Source organism: Eublepharis macularius, chromosome 12, assembly GCF_028583425.1.
Source record: "Eublepharis macularius isolate TG4126 chromosome 12, MPM_Emac_v1.0, whole genome shotgun sequence".
Taxonomy (NCBI): Eukaryota; Metazoa; Chordata; class Lepidosauria; order Squamata; family Eublepharidae; genus Eublepharis; species Eublepharis macularius.
Genome location: NC_072801.1, coordinates 48368662 through 48389751, shown reverse-complemented (window position 1 = coordinate 48389751; position 21090 = coordinate 48368662).

Below are 21090 nucleotides of genomic sequence, written 5' to 3'. Positions count from 1 at the left end.
GGATAATAATCACACTGACTTTGTTCACTGCTCTGAGTGGGCACTAGTCTGTCTAGAAGAGTGATATATAAGCACAGTTATTATTGTTATTAATGGAACAACAAAAAAGACCACCTATTCCCTCACATGCTTGTTTCTGTCCTCACACATTTTATATTGTAAGCTGTTTGCAGCAGAGACTTTTGACTTATACTGTAAACAGCCATGTACAGGGATGCTTAAACAAATAAAACTTACCATGAGTCATCCATTCAAGTGCACAGATAACTTCTGTGGCTTAAATACACATAAAGCTGGCTAATACGGAGTCAAACCATTGTCTAAGGTTATACAGAGTTAGATTATTGGTCTGTCCAGGTCTGTCTTGTCTACTCTGACTGGAGGTGGCTCACCTAAGTCTCCACCTGGTCGGAGGTCTTCCCCATCACCTGGGGATTAAATTCAGGAAGTTCCAGGCTTAGTGCAAATGCTGTACCACTAAGCCATCACAAAATGAAATATAGTCATGAAGGTGTTTTCTACTGAGTCAGGCCTTTGGTCTCACAAGGTCAGTCTCTCCAGGATCTCAAGATGAGATCTTTCACATTCTCTATGACCTGATCCATTTCACTGGAGATGCTAGAGATCAAATGAGGGATCTTCTGTGTGCCAGGCAGTTCCTCTGCCAGCGAGCCAAGGCTTCTCACAACTTTACTTCTCTTTCAGGCTCAAGTAATGCTCCCGTTACTTGTCCTAGAGTCAAGGACTTCTTATTGCACAAACTTCTCCTTTGGCAAACCAAAGCTGTATCCTAACTCACATAGCTGTTCTCCATGTCCTGATATATGAATCTCTGCAGGTTTCCATTCAAGTTGTTTTCTTCCATCAATTTTCCAGGTCCTCCCCCTACTCCCCTAACAAATGCTTAGTTCACACAATTGCAACCACAAACCACATGCAGAAGGTCAAGAGATATGCCCCCTAAGGGGAAGATGCTCCAGATGAGATCACAAAGCAGCCAGATTTCCACTAAAAGAGCCCAGCAGAAAATTAGCACATTGTCTAGGATGGCGAATGAGTGTAATTCTGAAGCCTGAGCACAGGGTGATGCCAAAGCCTTGTAGACAGGGAGCTTCTGTTGTAGCATGAGGTTGTTGCCAGCTCTGATCCTGAATAACTCTGGACAGGTGGCCATGTTAGTCTTTAGCAGTAAAATAAAGCAGGAGTCCAATGGCATCTGACAGTTAAGCAGAATCTATACCAGCACTAGCTTTTGTAAGTTTAGGCTCACTTCATCAAATGCTTTAGAAAGTACATCCCAAAGGTCGGTGCATTTATATTCCCCACAGAAAGGGTGTGTGTGTGATGTTAGAAAGAGAGGCTGGTATATAACAGGATCTGATCAAAAGATGGTCCAGTCAGAGGAGGTGTGCTGCATTCCCAATTGTTGTGAGGCAGACAAAGTAGGATTAACATAAAATGTAGAGCCAAATGAAACTGAATAAGCAGATGCAATTCTTTGCACATTTTACTAGGAAATGTTTTGTGCTGCCTGTTTTTTGCTCCTTGCTGTTTTTAGCAGAGCAATCTGCAGTAGAGCTCCCCCCTTCCTCCCACCCATGGGCTTCGAAGGGTGGTAACTCAGCGGAGAATTGTACCGCAAGCCGCTCAAAGACGTCAGCAAGATTTTTGGCTTTTATAAAGCTGTCTTTCTAAGGCTTAATATTTTTCTTGTTTTAAAGTACCGTATCTTGTTTTGTGGTAAGATGCCTCAGGAACTAATTTGGCCCAGAGCTGTAGGATAAAAATGCTTGACAGAACGGAATAATCTATACCGATAAAATGAAGGCTTTTGTCAGAGGCGGCACAGAAAGAGACGTTGATGTTAAACTTCTCTGGCGGTGCCAGGAACCACAAAACCTCACTGAAGCAGTTTGCCCAGACGTGCGTCTAGTACAGCTTCCCTCCCCTTGGCAAATCCAAATGCTCTCACGCTTTTACTTCGGCTAAGAGAACAGCAGACTGTGGGGTGGGGGGCAAATGACCACTGTAGTACAGCTCTGGGGTGGAACTAGGAATCAATCAGCACTTTTCACATCCTGCGGACGTGGTTCCTCTTCTGCTCTAAGAGATCTGGTCTGTGGGCCTCACACCCATCCGTGTGGAATGCCCTCCTGCCACCAGGGGGAGTCCCCACTCCCCGTGTTCCAGAGCCTGTCAACAACTGGCTGCAGATGTCGCTTTGCATTCCCACAGCACTGCTAGAGGGCAGGCCACAGGGCAGCCAAGGGGCACTCAAAGATCCCGCCTACTTTGCCCTTCTGTGGGTTTCCAAAGTTGTTAATTGCTGCTCCGAGCCTTACCAAAAAAAAGTGATCTTATTAGCTTAAACAGGCAGAAAATGACAAACAGATGGAATTTCGGGTGGTGCTGCTGTGCTAGCTGGAGTCGTCCTCTTGTTCCAAATGCTCAGAACTGTTGTGTTTTTGTTCGCTGCCCCTTCCAAGGCAGCTGAGGCCAAGTCACTGTGCCTTTCTAAGCTCTGTAGTGTGTTGTCTGATTCAGCTATGAAAATGCAGGTGAGAGTTCAGCCAAGTTGCAACCGAGGATGATTCTGCATGATGTGCCTCCATCCGCTCTGTTGCAATCTTTCCCAAATTGGTTTGGTATGATCTTTTTCAAAAGACCGCAAAGTGCCTTTAGTTCTTGTGTGGATGGACACGTATGTGTTTTTTAAGTTCCTGTTCACATCAGTGCCATTTTCTTTGCCTCAGTCCATGCAGCTGCCGTTCCAACCACTGCCTGGATTTTTAAAAGAAGTCAGGAATAGCTAGATCTTTGTAGCCTTAATAACAATCTCTGGCCCTTTTTATTGCAGAGTGACAATGGGAAAAGGTGCTAGTGGCACATTTCCCCTTATAAATACTGATAAAAGGCTTTTTACTCAAATGGGAGGGCTGTATTGTAAGGATGGGGTCTCAGATGCTTCGCTAATGAGGGACCATAGACTTCATCGCTATATTGCCTTACATATTATCTGCTGCTTTAAATATGTGCTCCTATGTACCACCAGTGCTCCATGTTGTCTAATTGTCAGTCCTAGAGTTGATTATGTTCTGCATCAGTATTTTTTCTACTCTGTATTGGATTCTTGCTAATACTATGTCTTTTAAACTTGTATCTATTTACCCTATGGCATTGTTTATGGAAATGTCCTTGATACTGTATTGAAATGTACTTGTTAGTGATTGTACTAATCTCATCCTGTGTAATCCGCCTTGAGTCTCAGTGAGAAAGGTGGACTATAAATAAATAAATAAGTAAGTAAATAAATAAATAAATAAAACTCTGCATTGAAATGGCCAGAAAATTACTTTAAAAAAAATCAAAACTGCGAGCGAGGACATTGTTGCAATAGATCATTATAAAGAAATAGCAATCTAGCTCTTACCTTTTTTTTATTTTAAAGGCTTCTCGCCAAAGCCTTCCAGTGTGACAGGAAAATGCTCTATTGCCACAGTAAAAACTTCTGCATTCACAGCAGCAACAACAGCTACATGGAGAATCGTACCTATGTGGAAGCAGCCCACGATTGTATTATTGATTTATGTAGTGCCTTCTTATCCTGCCTTTCTTCTAAGGAGCTGATGGGTAGTATGCAAAAAGGTAAGTTACCTCATTTGGCTCCTGGGAGGCCGGGAGTACTACTGGTGATTTGGGGGGGGGGGCAATGCCACTGCCTCCAACTGCAAAAAAAACCTTGAGTTGCTACTGTTGCAGAATACAGGACCGCCTCCCTCCCTATGTCCCTCCATGGCATCTTCGCTCATCTGAACAAGGTCTTTTGCAGGTGCCACCCTGCACATGGGCAAAAACAGCAGCCTGTACATGGGCATTCTCTGTGGTGGCCCCTACCTTGTAGAACAGCCTGCTTGAGGAAGTCAGGAGAATCCCCTCTCTCCTGGCTTTCTGCAAACAATGCAAAACCGAATTATTCAAAAAGGCTTTTTACACAGATAGGAGGGTGGTATTGTAAGGAGGGGGTCTCAGATGTTTCGCTAATGAGTTAGGGACTACAGACTTCACCACTATGTTGCCTTACATATTATCTGTCACTTTAAATATGTACTCCTGTATACTACCTGTGCTTCATGTTGTCTAATGTCAGTTCTAGAATTGATTATGCTCTGTTTCAGCAATTGTTCAACTCTGTATTGGATCCTTTGTAAAACCCTATGACATTGTTTATGGAAGTGTCCTTGACGCTGTATGGAAATGTCCTTGGTACTGATTGTACTAATCTCACACTGCGTAATCTGCCTTAGGTCTCAGAGAGAAAGGCGGACTATAAATGACATAAATAAAATAATAAATATACAAACTCACCCTCACCAGTGACTAAAGGGTAGCACTGTTACAGAATCCCTGTGAGCAGTCCAACTTCTGGAAGGAGAGTCAGTCACTAATGAAGAGTGCAGCTGGTCTGAGGGAAGTGAAATAGCAGTTTGGCGCGGGAAAATGTTTTCTTGGAAAACAAAAGAGAAAAAAATCCTCTCATAGTGGGAACAGGAAATACTGTTTGAGACAAGAAGACTAAGGGCTAAGACGCTGATGTGAAGAGGAGGCAGAGACCCCTTGCTGTTAGGAAGAAAGGCAAATGCCCCATCTAGAAGACATTCTCACAACTGCACTTGTGGCTTTATCCTTGTCATTTCTCTGCCCTGGTAGTTGGTGGCTTTGCAGGAAAAAGTGATCTCTGCAACTTTATCCTTGGAGAATGAGAAAGTATTTTTGCCTTATTGCAGAAAAAAAAATTCTCCTTCTTTCCACCCCCATTCTACTCTAGTAGCCTCAAAGCTGGTTCCAGTCAACAACTGGCCCATAGGAAGCCACTATGGTGCAGCTAGGGGGTTGTTAGTTAATCACTGAGCCCGATGTCTTGAGTTCAAATCCCAACTTGGTTGTGGGCTTTTGGAAGAGTTTTGTAGAGACAGTCAGCCTTATTTCACCCCAGTTTTGAAAATGAGAGCCAAGAAGAATTTGTGAACCCAACCCTTTGGGCAAATTTTATTTTTAAGGTGAGTTGATCTGCTCTGGGTCCTGGGGATGTGACAGAATCAGTCAATCATTTCTTTTTCCAGGATTCAAAGGGAGGTAGGCCACAGCCCCCAAATCTTGCAATACAATGGCCGCTTTCTCTCCAGTTAATTTGAAAAACTTTTGTATCCCTTGAATGAAAATTGCAAGTTATCCCAGGTTATACAATGCTGAAAGCAAGCAGTAGTACTTTGGTGTTTATAGGATAGATTACAAAATGGCTTCACAAAATCCTCTCTTTTTTTTGATATTTGAAAGAAGCCCCCCCTCCCCCCGCAATCACATTGCCATCAACAATTCATGTCTGTCAAACAAACGTGATTCATCTTTTAAAATTGTTTAACTTTTTCTAGCAATTGAAAATTTGGTTTCAAAAGAGCAAACATTCCAGGGGCTGAAGTTCAACCGACAGAACCTATCCTACTCTTCCACACTGCCCCTCCCCAGCCCTTGTAAAAAAGAAAGAAAGAAATGATGAGGGCTTTCCTAGAAATACCTGGAATTTCACTGAGAGCAAGGTGCGGCCTCAAAGCCTGCAAGCAAATTCTATACCAAAGACAATTACACACACGAATTTGTACGCGTGAAGTGCTGTCAAATCACAGCTGGCTTACAGCAACCCCTTCTGGGGTTTTCAAGGCAAGAGACAGTCCGAGGTGGTTCACCATTGCTTGCCTGTGCATAGTGATCCTGTCTTCCTTGCTGGTCTGCCATCCAAGTACTAACCAGGGCCAACCCTGCTTAGCTTCTGAGAACAGACGAGATCAGGCTTGCAAGTAGCTATTCACAATTATGTATTATTTATTTATTATAGGGTTTTATTCTAGTCTCCTGTCAAGGAACTCAAGGTGGAATTCACAGTTTACCTCCCTCCCACCTCGAACTAATGCCATAAGTTTGGCTAGGCTGAAATATAGGCATCCCATTTGCAAACATCCAAGCAGCATGTCTATTTTTGCTTCCACACAAGGATGATTTCCCATTCTGTTCTCATTACCTCTTTGGATGCAGGGCATTTGCAGAGAAACTTTCTTGTAGTATCCCATCCCCACCACTACTGCCACCAGACTTTTTGCTGTTTTTAAATATCAGATTTTTTTTAAAAAGATGTGGTGTAGGGTGGGAATGGTGCATGCAAGAGGAAATGGCATCAGATGTGACTGGGGAGGCGAAGAAATCCACACTGTCCTGTCCTCACTTTCTCTGCAAGTCTACTCTGGGTCCAGTCTCCAGTGTAACCGGGGAACACTTGGAAGAGACATCATAATGTCAAGCGGAAGCTCCCAAAACAACTATCACAGTTTAGGGAGAAACACAGAGCAAAGCCTCTGTATGGAAGCTATCCTACAATTAAACAAAGATTTTGCTGGACATATACAGATTTGCCAGCTTGAACACATTTTCACAGAAGCATTTTCAGCGCTATCCTATTGCATGTTCACATAGAAATCCAAATGCAGAAGCACATATACAAATAACACTTTATTCATTCATTGATATATATTTGTATTTCATTTATTTCTGGCATCCAAGGTTGGGTGACGTTAAAAACCCCTAATGAAAAGAAAAAAATCCTATATATATGAAATACAACAACAGTAAGCTAAAACAAACCCTCTATTGTCTCAAGCCCTTAATTAGTAATTATCCACTGCAATCAACATGAATAATTGCCAACAGCGAGGAATTCTCACATCTCATTGTAAATTGAACTTATAAAAGGTATCAAAGAGCTCAGACTCTTCACACAGGTAGATTAGCGCTATGCATAAAACAGACCAACACATTCACATAAACCAACACATTTTTGTATGTGAAAATAAAAACAGACCAAGGTAGAACGCATCATGTGTTGTGTTCCACATGGGAGCTTTTCAGGTCCCCCCTCTGCCAACAGCTTCTTTGATACGATCCCCCAAAAGTCAGGGTGTCACTGGAGCAGAGCTTTATGAAGGAGAAGACGCTATTGGGGGGAGGGGGGGCAGTCAGCCACATATATTCTTGTGCACTTGGAAAACAAGGGCCTCTGTTAGTCCCAGCCATAGAAAGGTACACAGAAACATGTAAAAGATACAGAGTAGAGATCTATACACATAGCTGGAAGATACAGCAAGAGACGATATGCACACTTGTGGGTCCACAAGCTCAGAGCTCACGTAGGCATGCACAAAGGCACTCATACCAAACAAGCAGCTGCAGACACACGCTCATAAGTGATATTTATCTAGTTATCCATCCATCCAGAAAGAGAATTGCATTGAAGCACAGCCCATCCATACATTTCAATCCTCTCCACAGGTGTTCTGGACCCCACATCCTGTCCTTTGGCCAATCTGTCCATCTAGCCAACTCAAGCATGGCAACCATGCCTCCACACCCTGCCCTGGTCCCCATCTCCATCTCTGTGCCCAACAGCCCCTCCCCTTCCTCTAGTTTGCCTCCCTACCCTGAGGTTGCCATGCCAGCCAGTTGCCATAGCCACGCTGGCAGGCAGTGAAAAGCACAGCTCCACAGCAATGATGCAGTGGAGGGAGGGACGGTCGGATTAAGATATGTGGCAATTTGCAAAGCATTGCACAATTTCGTCTCAATACACACACACACACATCCTGAGGGGGCAGCTGGTGGGGGCAAAGAGAGTGTTCAACATGCAATGCCCCTCCCTTCCAAACACACCCAGAAGCAACATTCCCCCAGGGTTCTCTGGAGAAACTGGGCATTGGGCTTTTGTACATTGCCTGTACAACAAGATGCTGCTTAGAGGTATCTCCCCCTCCCCTTTGCACTGCCCTGGCCTTCACAAAGAGGCATGAATGGATTACCAACGAGGATCCTCAAAGCCTAGGTATGAAGGCATCCAATCCACCAAGCCTGTACGTACCCATGTCGGCCAGGGAAACGAGAACGACACAAGCTGCAACCACAGAGCAGAATTTTGTGTTCAGACTAACCAAAAGAGCCCTCAAATAATAAAGCTTTCAAGTTTGCCCAGCACTCCTCATTAGTCTGGTGTTTTGATATAAAGCCAAGGAGGAGAGATAAGAGAGGTTGTTTACGGTCAGGGTGGAGAAACCCCCAGTCTGCAGTAGGAAGAATCTTCAATGGAAGATGGAATGTGTTGCAAACCTAATTGGACGAGCTGGTGTGGAGTGCAAGTGCAGGCTTCAAAATGCAGCAACAGTTATGGGGGCAGAGGAGCTGTTAATCAGCTGTCTCCCCAGTACTGTCCGAAACACAGAAATCCCTTGCAAGGCAGACAGCAGAAGAAAGAAGGCGGGAGTCCTTATTTTTACAAGGTAGGAAATTAATGGGCGATGCAGCAAGGTAAAGAGTCAACAGAAACTCACTTGGATAGGATGACCAAGTGAGTAGACAGCAAGTAGCTCTTCCCCCCAAAAGAGTAACCACTAGTAAGGGTCTGCAGAGCCAAGCCATTTGAGAACAGGTTTTTCTTCTGATGCACAACAGACCCCTTTACCCTAGGAAAACAACCCTGAAGTCATTTCAGCATCTGATACACTTCCATATTCTGGTGACATGATAGATAGAAGATGAAGGATCGAGGATCCTTGCCTCAATTCTCTTCCCTTTGTGGTGCAACCAAGATTCTTCTGACCAACTTGGGGAACTGTTGACTAGAGAAAGGTGGCATCTTGTAATGGGTCTCCCCATCAAGAATCCTTTTCACACCAAGAATCCTTTTCACACATTACATCACGCATACCAGAAATATGACAACTGCATATATCAGGAGGGTGGGCTACCTGTAATGATCCTGCTATGTGTGGTCACCCCATTGTCTGAATAGGGGCAACGCTTGTATTTTGCATGCCCACACAGCTTAATTACCTGTGAGCCAGAGTCCTGAATGTTCCAGTGGTCTATTTACCGAGGCAAATATGCACATTGCCTCTATTCAAGCAACATAACTACCAGGGCTTTTTTTCTGGGAAAAGAGGTGGTGGAACTCAGTGGGTTACCCTAGGAGAAAATAATCACATGGCTGGTGGCCCCGCTCCCTGATCTCCAGACGGAGGGGTGTTTAGATTGCCATCTAAGTTCCGCTCTGTCTGGAGATCAGGGGGCGGGGCCACCAGCCATGTGACCATTTTCAAGAGGTTCCAGAACTCCGTTCCACTGCATCCCTGCTGAAAAAAAGCCCTGATAACTACCATGCATATCTGGGGGAACAATGTGTAGTTGGGAGGCTCCTAGTACGGGTGGCTTTAACATCTAGAAAATTGTATGGGTGTATCTAGAATTCCTAGAGTTTCTTGTTGATGTAGATAGGGATAACAACCTTAAAACAACATGTCTGAAGTTTTTGATAGAGTAAACTGCTCTTGCTGCAGCAGGTTGGAACACCCTAGAAGTAGCCTAGGCTGAGATAGATACTCTATGGGCCAAAATAGGCAAGAGTCAGTTTTGTGTAGTGGTTAGAGCAGCAGGACTCTAATCTGGAGAACCAGCATCAATTCCCCACTCCTCCACTTGAAGCCAGTTGGGTGACCTTGGGTCAGTCAGAGCTCTCTCAGCTCCACCCATCTCACAGGGTGATTCTTGTGAGAATAATAATAACACGCTTTGTAAACTGCTCTGAGTGGGCGTTAAGTTGTTCTGAAGGGAGGTATGTTGTTTGCTGTTGTCCTCTTCTCCTTTTAAAAAGGTATAAAAATTGTTCTTGTTAGGATCTTGGAACCTGAAGGACTTTTGTATTTCACTTCCATGGATTATTGAGCCCCGATTTTCACCATTTCCCTCTTTCCTACAGTCACATTAACCAGGTACATACCTCAAGCTGGGGCGCCCTGTACTTTCCATAAGCATCAAGGAAACCTTGATCCAAGTGGTTGCAGATTCACCTGTTGGCTAGCTGTTCTATTGTGGCTGCATCCTCCACATTTTCCAACTGCTTTCTCCCCTCTTCTGTTGTTTCAGAGCTTTGCTTCTGGACAGCCCCCCCCTCTCTGTTTTGCTTGCATGGCCCCTCCCAGCAGGCTGTTGTGAAGCTATCCCTTTTGAGGTTTGAATGCTCATCTACCACCCTGAGTGTCAGAGCCAAATTACTAGCTGCTAGTTTTAATTACTAGGGAAGAAAGAAGGGGATTCTCCCTGGAATCATGCAGATAGGCCCAGCGCAACCCACAGGCTGCCCGTTTGTAGCAATCAGTCAAGGCCAGAAAGGCGGGCCTTTGTTCCTGTCAACCTGCTGCTCCCCCTTCCAGAGCTCCTGTGATCTTCTAGATTTCTTTTTTAAAACACTGTGACGTTCCGTCTGAGAAAAAAAATGCTGGAACTCTAAATCTATCATGCAGATAAACTGTCTTCTCTCTGGAGCTCTAGCTCTGCTCAGGTTCATTGGATGAAGGCTTCATGCTTAGCCAGCAGAGTGCTCAGATACAACTCATTACCAGTCCAAACCACGTTTCCAGTGAAAACATGAAGGCACCTAGCATAACATTTGTTGCTCCGCACCACAGGAAATATGCTCAGGTCTCTATCCTATTTGTGTCTGGGAAGAAAGAAGGGGATGGCTGCCACTGTGGGACAGATAGTATTATGTAGTGGTTAGAGCCTTAGACTAGGATCTGGAAGATCTAGGTTCATATTCCCACCCTGCCAAGGAATCTTGCTGGGTGATCTTTGGCCAGACAGTGGATTCAGGTAAAAACGGGGGGAAATCTTCTTTGACTTCCCCAAAAGCCTATGCTGGGGGGTTATGGGACCTATATGTACAAAAGCCATGTGGGATGGAGGCTGTAGTATGGAAGGGAATTGGGTGAGATTGACTGAAAAAGCTGGCTGGATTCATCTAACCCATTCTCCTTCAGCCTACCTCACAGGGTAGTTATTGCAAAGTTAAAAATGGAGATGGCGAGAACAATGTTATAATAAGTTCTTTTGGGGGAGAATGCATGGACACCATATCTGTGGTACCATATGCGCTCAATTCCGTAGCTAGGACCTGGAATCAAAACTGGATTCCAGAGAGTTTCTGCAGTCTTTTCTCCCTTGTACAGAAGTTTCTAGCCCTCATGAACGTGCAGAATGTTCTTTATTTAGCAAACTATGTGTTAATCCTCTTTAGTTGTCAGTTACAAGCAAGAAGGAAATGAGAGAAGGAAATGACCGGCAATGGCAAGAGGACAGTCTCGACTGCTTCTGCAGACTAGGACAGAACATGAAAGGAGGGGGTGGTTCTTTGCATATGGCTGGTGTGGGAGAGATGGGGCTGCCCTTCTCTACCCCAGGAGGAGGCCTACTCTTCATCCATCTGTGGCAGGATTGGTTTCCACTCAACTTCTGTGGCATCGTATTCTATCACCACCACGGAGCCTGCTGCTTTCTCAGATGGCTCCTTCCCTACTCCCCGGTAGAAAGCGCTTGTTCTCCCACACACTTTTCTTCCTTGCATGAGAAGGGGGCGGGGAGCGGCCATTGCTGACAGCTAAGCAAAGCCCCTCCAACAGCTGGGTCATTTACTGATTTCCTGGCCCACAGGGCACCACTGCACAGCGCACACGAGAACTTTAGTCAGCCACTGGGGGCCTCTGAACTGATGGCATGCTCGAACTGCAACAAGGAATGCAAATTGAGCTGGCAGCTCCTGTCGTGCGGGGCCAGAAGGAGCATTCGCTTTCTCACGTCCAATAAGATGGCACGAGCGTTTGAAGTGGTAATTGTAGTTTGCGCAAGCAAAAAAGCATCTATTTAAGAAAATAAATAAATAAGATGTGTTTATGTGAAGATATAATAAGCACCTTGGTCACTTGAGTTTGTTTTAGAAAAGGTTATGCTTAGCAGGGGAGGGGCTCATGGGTTTCCCCCCTCCCTGTTCTTGCACTCAATATTATGTGCCATGGTTGAACTATTCAAGTGATAAACACACCCTGTGACACGTTTGCAAAAATCATCATGACTGTAACTCTCCAAGACAGCGGTGGCCTCAGGAAGGAGAAAACAACCATGCTGGCTAACAAAGTCATATGCTGACCCACACATCAGCTGAGTGGTAAATGTGCTACAGCCTCTCATGCTTTAGAGAGTATAATAGAATCCACCATTGCTTGTCCCTCTGGGTAACCTTTTTCCAGGGGCAGGGGCCACGAAATACTGATGTGCTCAGTATCTGATCTGCTGATTCACCCCTAGTCATCCTTCTGGTAGTTGCCTAGCAACCACCAAGGTTGCCATTCTCTCCTTGCAGAAGTTAGAGGGCCCAACTTGACAAGGACAATGGCATGATGGGACCACAGTGACCCCATGCAGGAAGAAATGCTGAGGAAAAGAGTATCAGACCTGTGAGGCAGGAGGCCATCACTGGAGTTGTTAACATGTTACAAACAAGACAATTCTAGGAAGACCTGAGGGTTCCACTTAGGGCCACACTACAAGTGACGAATGACAGTTGAATGGCAAGTGTATTCCTCCCTGTTCACTTGCCCTCCACTTGCTCTCCACTTGATCCACTTGCCGTTCAAGTGTCATTCGTCACTTGTAGCTTGGCCCTTAGAGGGAGCCTACTGTAGAATGTATGGCTTCCACCTGGCAACCAACAGGAGAGGAAGGAGGTGGAGGAAAGGTGTCATGTCAACAGTACAACATCACTTCCTACTAGTACCCATCAGCAACTCAAGTTGTAAAAACAGTAAGAGGAAAAACTGAAAATTGAGTGACATCAATGGCACCAAAGTGACTGAGATTCACCAAATCTCTATTATAAAGCGATAGAGTTTTATACAAATACCAGAGTGTTATATCTGTCCCATTATGCCACTTGCAGGTGTTCACTAGAAATGACATTGGGCCTCTGGTGCAATGCTGCTTTTCTATCCATTTTTTGTCCCACTGCATGGCAGTGGACAGTGAAAAGGGAGACTGGGAGGTTTCCCACTGAAGTGGATAAGCTTGTTTCCCTAACAGCACTTGGAGGTCAGGCACTCAGTCATCACCATCGCGTCAAGGGTTCTCACTTTGGGAGAATTCCCTGCTGCACTGAAGTTTTAAAAAACATATGGGGACCCAAACTAAGAGCAGCAAAACTCCCATCAATGGCAGAGGTAGTTTTATTCTCAGGCCTTGCTTTGTTATGAGGCAAAGCAAGATGGCTGCCTCAGGCTGCTGACCTTTGGGGTACGAGGGTGGTAAATTACCAGCTATTTAATGTTTTATGAAAGAGGGAGCAATTTCTGCCTTTGGTGCTGAATTGTTTGGGGGAAGCCTGGCTCTTCTTACAACCTGGTGAAATAAATCCCAAGAGTGGGGGGGGGGGGAGTTGTTTTGAGGCTGGCAGAAATTGGAACTTATACAGCACTCAAGGTGCTAGGTCACAAAGGTTCTCATGGTACTTCAGATAATGTTTTAATATGTAAATGACTAAAATAAGCAACGTGTTGTGCAAAAATAGATGCAGAGACACAATGCCCTCTCCTCAGACTTACTGTCTGGGTGTGTGTGTGTGTGTGTGTAAGAGCCAGATGGATTCTCCATACCATATTACTATAAATGTATAAAGAAAATGGTTATAATCACAATGGCTATTCTTCTCTCCAGTTATTATATTTTCAGAATACAATATTTTTCTCTCACACGACTGCGAATACATGAATCTGCCTTATACCAAATGAGACCATTGATTTGTCAAGGTCAGCCTTATCTATTCTGACTAGAAGTGGCTCTTCAGTGTCTCAGATCGAGTCTCATCACTTTTGCCTCATCTACCACTTGATCCTTTTAACGAGAGGTACGGGGATTGATTCATGGGCAGCGGCAGGATACCTCCTGCTCCAGATTCCGCCACTTCTGCTCACTACAGCATCAGGGAGCGCAGGCCGGGAGGTCTGGCATGCACCCTGAAGTGATGTGACCATGTCAGTATGACATCCTTTGTCATGGCTCTGCTGAATATCCCCCAGGGATTACTAGTGTGGCAACTCTAGCATTGAATCCCACTAGGGTTTCATGCAAACAAAGCAGTTACACTGCCAGTAAGCCCTGGCCTCTCCTCCCAACAGATGGATTATGCCAAGCATCTTCCCCAGGGCCATCATGCAAAATACATTTAACAATGAAATATGTTACATATCACAAAAGTCACCCTAAGTCTGGCAAAGAACACAGGGGAGGGGCAACAGGTTTGTCAGGCTGACCCTTGCAACCAGCAGGGACATCTGAGGGGGGCCGTAGATGGGACTTGCTGGCTGCAGGACACACTCACCAGTGACATAATGACATCCCTGGCCAATGTGCTGACATGACTTCAGGAAGTGATGCCATCATGTCACCAGCCTGCCAGAACCAATCTGGTTTGGGGGCAAAAACTCAATGGTTTTTGCCCCCAAACCCATAGCTTCGCTGACAACATCATTTCCAGGCACACAGGAAGTGACATCAGCGCTTCAGCAGCAATGTCATTAAACAGCTGGTAAGCATGCCCTGCAGTGGGTAGGTTGCATGACTCCTGATATTAGTTTCCCTACTAGCCATCTGCGCAGCATCAGGGAGCGCAGGCCGGGAGGTCTGGCATGCACCCTGAAGTGATGTGACCATGTCAGTATGACATCCTTAACAATGAAATATGTTACATATCACAAAAATCACCCTAAGTCTGGCAAAGAACACAAGAAAAATAAAAATGAATTTTACACTCTATCTTAGGTATGTGGTTGCATGTAGATAAGGTAGCCTTTTGAGTGAGGGAGCTGCAGAACTGGAAGAAATTCAACAGGGACAGCAGCTCTTAACATGGGGAGGCAGCAGCACTAAGAATTGCCCTGCTGGATCAGGCCAGTTGTCCAGCTAGTCCAGCATCCTGTCTCACACAGTGGTCAGCCAGTTACTCTAGAGTGTCTACAACTTCCCCTGAGGTTGCCTCCTGGCACTAGTATTCAGAGGTTTACTGCCTTTGAATACAGAGATACCTTTTAGTCAGCATGGCTAGTAGCCACTGATAAACCTATCCTCCATGAATGTCTAATCCCTTTTTAAAGATGTCTATGCCTGTGGCAATCCCTACATCCTCTGGCAGCGAACTCCACTTTGTAATAGCTTCTTTTGTCCATCCTGAATCTACTGCCCATCAACTTCATTAGATGCTCTCAAGTTCTGATATTTTGAGGGAGGGAGAAAAAGTTCTCCCTGTCCACTCTCTCTTCCCCATGCATGATTTTATCAACTTCTATTAGACCCACTCTCAGTCATCTCTTTTCTAAACTGAACTTCCATGGCTGACTTCCTGCCTCCCCCCCCCATACAGCTATTAAAAGCACAGGAGGAGGAAGAAAAGGAAACCTGAGTGTACAAGACACCTTCACCTGCACCAAGTTACCTCAAGCTGCATTTAGAAGGATAACAGGATGTAAGTGTCTAACCCCTCCTTCATGTTGAAAACTCCTGCTCTTGGTTGCCCCCTCCTGGCTTCCTTTATTAGTCTCTTGAGGCCCCCTAAACTACTCCCCACTCAGCATTTATGAACCAAAAGGCTTTTACCACCATTTTTAACGTACCTCCCTGAAGCTTCTTTTACAGTCAATTAAACCATCTAAACAAACACTCTAGCCCACCACAACATCCCAAAGGAGGAAAGACTTTCTTTGAGCTCTGGGCTAGTATCTCTTGGATAACTCTTGTGTGTTAAGGGCTGCACTAAGCAAGGCAATTCCAGGGCAATACAAGTCAAGGAGAGAACAATATGATCTGGTTTGTACATTTTGTGATTCACTGGCATTACCTCCACAGAAGCCCCTCCCAGAATTCTCCGCAACAGGCATCCCTTGGTACATCAGAAGTCAAGTTTGTCATTTAGGCCTGTAAAGGGATAAGAAGGGAAGAAGCACAGCCTTTTTTGATTTGAAAAAACGTTCTGTGACCAGAAAATGCAAATTCTGGAACTGCAATAAATTATCATATAAACCAACATTTTAAGATGGATGTGTTTGTAACATTCCTACTGTGTGTGTGCAAAGTGCTTTCAAGTTGCATCTGACTTATGGTGCCCCCAGCAAGGGTCTTTCAAGGCAAATGAGAAGCAGAGTTGGTTTGGCATTGCCTTCCCTGGTAGACTCTTCTTTGGTGGTCCCCCATCCAAGTACCAACCCTGCTTACCTTTCAAGATCTGACAAGATCAGGCTATCCTATGCTGCATTCCCTCTTCAATATTCCTATTATCATACCTAAAACCATTACTGAGAGACCTCTTCCATATTAATCAGGCTGTACTTTCCTGATCTGCATTTATTTCATCTACAATGGCATATCCACCACTGATTTAAAAGCAGAACAGTGGTGGAAGTTGTGAAAGATACACTAGAAAAACAGAAACATTCTACACATGGTGCCTTAAAGCTCATGCACATACATGTACTAAAGAAATGGTGTACCCTTCACCTCTTACTCAGAGATTTGCCTTCTAGAGACCAAAGAAAGAACTGAATTCTGAAGGACAATACATTCAAAAAATATAAAGCAATCCCAGAAGGTAAAATTAGGGAAAAAACAAGGATAGCGATTCAACAGACACTAAACACAGTGGATGTTTGGTAAATTGGGACAGTTAGCACTTAAGTTATACAACACTGCATATTTATGCTCAGTGCAGCTCCTTAATGCTCATGTAGCTCAGGGGTAGGGCATCTGCTTGGCAAGCAGAAAGTCCCAGGCTTGGTCCCCAGCAGCTCCAGTTAAAAGGATCAGATAATAAACCGGTGTGAAGGACCTCTGCCCGAGATCCTGGACAGCTCCTGCCAGAGTTGACAATACTTGCCTGGATAGACCAGGGGTCTGGATTAGTAGAAGGCAACTTCATATGTACTTCTGCAGCCCTAAGTTTGTTTTCTAGTTCCAAACTCCAGAAAGATTCTTGTCATTTCTACTACAAAGACAGGAAAGACAGTGGGATAAAGCTTGGGGTCCACAGGAACAGCTACCTTTGCAACACCAACAAAATCCACCCTGCCCAAAGAAGAAAACACATGCATATTTTAAGGTATTCCTCAATAACCAGAAAAATTATCATTAGTTAACTTTAAAAAAATCATTTACCAGCATCCCCCAGAAGGTACTAGTCGGGGGCTTGACCTAGATAGCCCAGGCAAGCCTGATCTCATCAGATCTCAGAAGCCAAGCAGGGTCATCCTTGGTTAGTAATTAGATGGGTGACCTTTAGTGAAGACCAGGGTTGCCGCGGCAGGCAATGGCAAACCACCTCTGTTAGACTCGTGCCATGAAAACCCTGCTAGAGGTTGCCATAAGTCAGCTATGACAACACTCTCCACCACCATTCTAGTCGGGCTCAAAACCCACTGAACTTGTAGCAAAATCATAGCAAGGACCACAGCTGATGATATTTAACAGGTATGTGGGCAGACCTGAAAAACCTCCTAGGAAGCTAATGTAAAATCCCAGCTGAATCCTTATATCTTTGAATAGGCCCTATTTGTGCCTCAGCTGCATCCCTTAAGTAAAATTTCTAGCAATTTAACGGGGCAGTGATTTGGAGTCATACACTGTGACACTGTTGAATAACCACCGATTGTTCTCTTTGTCTTCTACAAGGTGGAAGTCTTTAAGAGAATGGATAGTAGGCTGGTTCAGAGCTGAAGGTTCTGCATCACTAGTCCCTGATTCGCAGGAAACTCTTACTCAGGTAGGCATGGTAGTTTCTGGTGGATTTTAAGGTTGGGTTACCTTCAGGACAGATATGACAGTGTTGTGCTATTGGCTGCCATGGTTCCATCAACAGGCTGCCATGGCTCCTCACCAGCTCACTTCTTGGGTCTTTGATAAAACCTGAAGATGCCTTGAACAGAACAGACAAAACCCAAGGCACTGCCAGCTGATTGACCAGAAAATCAGCTCATTTCAGTCACTCATGACACAGCCATGTACCCTCATGTCTTACATCTCTAACTTTGACAACTTCTCCCAGTGTCTGTGCAAGGAGCAAACCCTTTCCTTTCTATTAAAATAAAGCAAACATCACTTCTCAAAAGCAAAGAATCAAACGTACCCTCCCATGGCAGTCATTTTGTGATGGGTGACAACTAGGGCTACCAGTTTCCTGCTGAAGATGAGGATTGCCTACACCTGGTTCTTGTTTCCCATCACAGCTCCTGCGGCCAGTAGGGAAAAATGATCATTTAAAATCATAGAGTTTCCTGCAGTTCCTAGAGAGGCATGATACCACTTCCAGGTTTTCCCTAGAAGTGATACCAAATCATCATTTCATACTGCCCCCCATGTCCCCACCCCTGGACTGATACTGGTTGCCAGGCTGGGCCTGCCAACTTTAGTCCCAACAGTCATTTTATGATGGTGCCCCCATCCTTAAAAAGGTCCAAAAATACACACACTTAACAAGGCTGAGGACCCCTAGGGTAGATATTTCTAGGGTTCCAGACCATCATTAGTGGGTCTAAGGGCTGTAAGATTGCCAATAGTTAAGGGATCTCAGGCACAAGGTTTTGGGAAAGACCAACCTCTGCCTGAATCCTAATGCCAGTCAGAGGAAATTATATGGAGCTAGATGGACCAATGGACTTGGTATAAAACAACATTGTATGTGTAGGCTTGAAATGTTCGTGTTTTAAATGGTGACTTAGGGTGGGGCTAAACAAGGGATGTATAATTATCTTGATGTTAGGAGAAGAGGCAGAGCTTAATTCACAAATTTGCCAGGGCTCGGCCTCTGAATCTGTTCTGAATGTCAAGGGCTGACTCGTGGAACTCACGGAGAAACTGCCTCGAAGGCTGTACAGTTTCCTTTCTTCATCACCGTATTCTGATTCCTTTGCTACTGTTTGCCACACTGAGTTCTAAAGGTCATCTTGGGAAGAAAGCTTGTACAAACAGAGTCCTGAATTGCTCCTTTGAATACTTTCAGCAAGAACGCTACCCATTTCACAGGCTTGCTTGCAAGCAATAATTCATGTCTTTTTTTAAAGATGCTGTTTGGCTGGGGAATGCTCCAGCAAATTCTTTTCTTTGATTTTTCTTTTTAAAATCAAAGTGTGTTAAAACTGGCAGCGGAAGCTTTTCATGGCATGGAATAAATGATATCACCTGCAAAAGAACATCCCATTAAAGCATTATTAAAAGGAAAATGCCCTGACCTGGATTGTCTAGGCAAGCCTGATCTTGTCAGATCTTGAAAGCTAAAGAGGGTCCACCTTGGTTAGTAGTTGGATGGGAGACCTCCAAAGAAAACCAGGGTTGCTATGCAGAACCAGGCAATAGGAAACTGCCTCTGTTAGTCTCTTGCCCTGAAAACCCCAGCAGGGGTTGCCATAAGTTGGCTATGACTTGATGGCACTTTCTACCCTCAAAAAGAAAAGGATGTTTCTTTTCTCCAGGCTGTTGGCAGCCTTAACTTCTGCAGGCAAACCGTGCACACTACCACTGCCCCACCTCTGAACAAAATCCACGGCCTCCAAAGTGATCTTCAACCTTTCCACAGCCAGGAAACTCCCAGACTTTGTGAGACCTATTGAACAAGAAGCATGCAGCATCACAGCCATGTCACAGGAAGTTCCATGAAGTCACTGTTGTGAGACTGAAAAAGGATGAGTTGGGGCCATGACCTCATCAGCATCAAGGCTAAAATAGTAGTGAACGACCAAGAGAACAGGGGACAGTAAGCACCAACCAAGCACCAGGAAGCATACCTGAACATTGGAACAGGGCAGCGCAGGCAGGTTCCAAGTCCACACCCCCCTACCCCTAAATTCCAAAAAGCATCAGCAAAAAATTGACTGCCGTATAGGAGCTTGCAACCCAGAGGGTAGAGCTCTGTCCAGACCTACTGTTTGAAGACCATTATCATACAACATTTGAGAAATGAAACACAAGGCTGTTACACCTCAGGTAAGATATCTCTATGTGGGGAGTATCTATGCTTCCCTCCTCTTGATCCACTGTCCTTCAGTTCTTGCATCACCAGACTGGTTTCCAGGCTTTGCTTTCACCAGCAGTTTGGCCCTGATGAGCCTCTGAGCACATGCAGAATACTGAACGTGAATGAACATCTAGCTCATGGGGAGGAAGTTTGATACAGTCTGCTTTCTTAAATAGAGCAAGATCTTCATTATACTACATCTAAATATACTACAGAGCAAGAGACACAGGGGAAATTAATATCATCACACAAAGGCTAGGCAATACTAAGAAAAGAACAATAAAACATTCTGCTAGGCTGCCTAAGAGTTACAGATATTACCTCACATCTTCTTCATTGGAATAGGTGCAGAACTTCTCCTGGGCATAGGCAATAGAAGCAGATGCCCCTGTATTCTTCCTGCTCCGGGTCCCAGTGAAACACAGCCTGTGCACGTGCACCCACACTCATGAGGCTGCAAGATATTATACACAGAACACACTGCACACAGAACAGAGGATGTCCAGAGTTTTTAATCCTTCTCCCTATTTGGGTGGATTCCCCAACTTCCAATCCTGGTTTTGGAATTGCATCTCTTATAGCCCAACTAGGCAAGTCTCTCTCCAATGGTATTGGGGAGCACAAGTTGCATGCTGAATTATCCATATGGGTTACACAAAAAGTCATCCTTCTTGCACAGTTAAGCAAATGGTTATGTCATTGCAGAAAACTCATCTCTGCTCAGTTGGCATTTGAGCATTGAATTGCCTACTCTTCCTGGGAAAGAAGGTCTTCCTCAAGGTCTGATTTCCTGGGGTGCAATTAAAGGGCATCTTCATATCTCCAATTCATAACAAGGTCACTCATGTGTATTTATAACACCTGTTTGCACACGCTAAGAATCCCGAGTACAAATCTATGTTTAGTTTAGTTTATTACATTTATATCCCACTCTCCCTACACACAGGCTCAGGGCGGCTCACAACAAATTTGAATACAGAATTTAAAATATACAATTTAAACACAAGACTGATAAAAATCAATCAAGACATAAAAACCAATCACTATGTCAATTTCAGATTCCTAAAAACTTATCTGTTTGCTCTATATTGTGTTTATTCATTCTCCAATAGCCTGTCCTGCAG